Here is a 2,549-nt window from a genome sequence, read left to right as displayed (position 1 = left end):
CTGGCTGGCACTTCCTAGCTATAGAAATGGTACCTAGGAATGGGGGCTTATCTGGCTGGCTGGCACTTCCTAGCTATAGAAATGGTAAGAATGGTACCTAGGAATCTGGGGCACTTCCTAGCTATAAATGGTACCCAGGAATGGGGCTTATCTGGCTGGCTGGCACTTCCTAGCTATAGAAATGGTACCTAGGAATGGGGGCTTATCTGGCTGGCTGGCACTTCCTAGCTATAAAAATGGTACCCAGGAATGGGGGCTTATCTGGCTGGCTGGCACTTCCTAGCTATAGAAATGGTACCTAGGAATGGGGGCTTATCTGGCTGGCTGGCACTTCCTAGCTATAGAAATGGTACCCAGGAATGGGGGCTTATCTGGCTGGCTGGCACTTCCTAGCTATAGAAATGGTACCTAGGAATGGGGGCTTATCTGGCTGGCTGGCACTTCCTAGCTATAGAAATGGTACCTAGGAATGGGGGCTTATCTGGCTGGCTGGCACTTCCTAGCTATAAAAATGGTACCTAGGAATGAGGGCTTATCTGGCTGGCTGGCACTTCCCAGCTGCAAAATAAAAAGGCTGCTCATAACAGACAATGTGAAGATTACTACCCACCCATTATTACCTGTCTCACTTATTACCTCCTCATAGGTGTTTTTTTTTGGGGGGGGGTTCATAAGGGAAGAGAACTGAAATCTCGCCCCCCACAGCCATGACAGTCGCTGCGGAGGGTCCTCAGTGGAGGCCAGAGCCAGGCCCGCCTCCCCTTCCCTGCTGACAAACCCGGCCCCCACTCACCCAGCCTCGGAAGACTCTGCGCCCCCTCAGCCTGAACCACCAACTCTTCTCCTCTGCCCAACCGGAAGTCCCGACGCTCAGAAGACACCTCACTTCCGCCTCGGGGCGTACCAAGCGCGTCGGTCGGCCCCTTTTATTTTTATTATCTTTCTCTCCCGCTTCTTTTCCTCTTTCTTTGGATTTCCTGGAAGCGTCTCGAAAGGATGGTTTCTAACAAAATCCTTCTGAACTGCTCCCAGTTTGCCTTCTCTTCGCCTTCTCCACCCTCTCTAGAGCTTGCTAATGGTACGGCCCATACAGGCTCCCGAGGTGTTGTCCTCCCGAGCTGGACAGGGAAAAAGAGGGTCCCGTGGCTCCCGCTGATTGGCCCAAAGTCTGGCCTCTCCTCCAATGGGAAAATGGTTGCCGAAGTTAGGGCGACTGGGACAAAATAACTGTTGCTATGCGAAGAAGGGGAGCTAGGAAGGCGGCGGGAGAAGGATGGGGTTCTGAGTTCGAATTTGCATGGGATATGCGCACGCGCCGACGCGTCGTTCTTTCTGCAGTTTTCTTTTACGCTGGAGTAGGGACGTTACTCAGGAGGGAAGCGAGCCCAGTTACAAAAACAATGCAACAACAACATGCTTAAGTCAGCACTGATTTCCATCTTCATCGCAGTGTTGATATCTATTTGCAAATAAATTGCATTCTGGAACATAGAACCATAAGGCTGGAAGGGACCTCAGAGGTCTTCTAGTCCAACCCCCTGCTCAGGGCAGTAGAGAATAGAATAGAATAGAATAGAATAGAATAAGAATGAATAGAATAAATAGAATAGAATAGAATAAGGAATAAGGAATAGAATAGAACAGAAAGAATAGAATAGAATAGAATAGAATAGAATAGAATAGAATAGAATAGAATAGAATAGAATAGAATAGAATAGAATAAGAATGAATAGAATCAAATAGAATAGAATAGAAGCTGGAAGGGACCTTGGAGGTCTTCTAGTCCAGCCCCCTGCTCAAGCAGGAGAATATACCATCTCAGAGAGATGCTTAAACAAGTCCAGTCAAATGGTTGTCCTGTTTCTGAAACCCTCCACCTATCTCCATCCACAACAGGAACATTTAAAATAAATAAATAAACAAACAAGATGCATTTAATAAATAAAACCACGGAATGCTCGGTGCTGTCTGGGTTATTGGCTTGCACGCGTTTCATTACCCCACTAGGGAAACATTACCAGAGGCTCCAAAAGTCTTAGACTGTCTACTATTGACCTCACCCCTTTCCTAAGAGGTCTGTAGGGGGCGTGCATAAGCGCACCAATGTGCCTACCGTCCCTGTCCTATTGTTTCTTTTATTTTTCTTATATGTATCCATGTATTCATAACTATGTTTTTACTTATACCTATTATCTTGTAAGCAATTGACAAATTAAAAAAAATAAAAATAAAAAAATATATCAAAGTTTAAGTGTTATTGCTATTAAGAAAAACATTACAAGCTCTCCCAGCTTGGCAAGCGAACCTCTCTTAAAACGAAGCCCAATTTGGCATTTTAAAAAAAAAAACCACTTTAAAAACTTCTAAAAAAAATACCCAGCAAAGCAGCATTTGCGTCAGCAATGCTTGATTGACAGCTCGCCCGAAACACGGGGAAGGGAGGGAAGCAGGGAGGGGGGATGAATTGTAAGGAGACTTATCCGAATTATCCCCGCCTTCTCTTAGCAGGGATTGGTGGAAGTCGAGCCTATAAACGGTAGCGCTGAGGA

The 2,549-nt window shown here is 46.1% G+C and overlaps 1 protein-coding gene across 1 annotated transcript in view; it reads right to left on the bottom strand.

Moving 5' to 3' along the window:
* The window catches only part of SYVN1 (synoviolin 1), a 23,273-nt gene extending 22,425 nt beyond the window's left edge, over positions 1-848 (bottom strand). Inside the window, 1 exon segment of the mRNA XM_087943586.1 lies at positions 794-848. The gene's annotated coding sequence lies outside the window, so the exon portion shown is untranslated.
* Between the last annotated feature and the right edge of the window lie 1,701 nt (positions 849-2,549).

This window comes from Notechis scutatus, chromosome 14 (genome assembly GCF_049901735.1).
Source record: "Notechis scutatus isolate UNSWTSFEM ecotype Mainland chromosome 14, rNotScu1.2, whole genome shotgun sequence".
Lineage (NCBI taxonomy): Eukaryota > Metazoa > Chordata > Lepidosauria > Squamata > Elapidae > Notechis > Notechis scutatus.
Note: the sequence above shows the minus strand (reverse complement) of the source record. Positions and strands in the feature narration are given on the sequence as shown.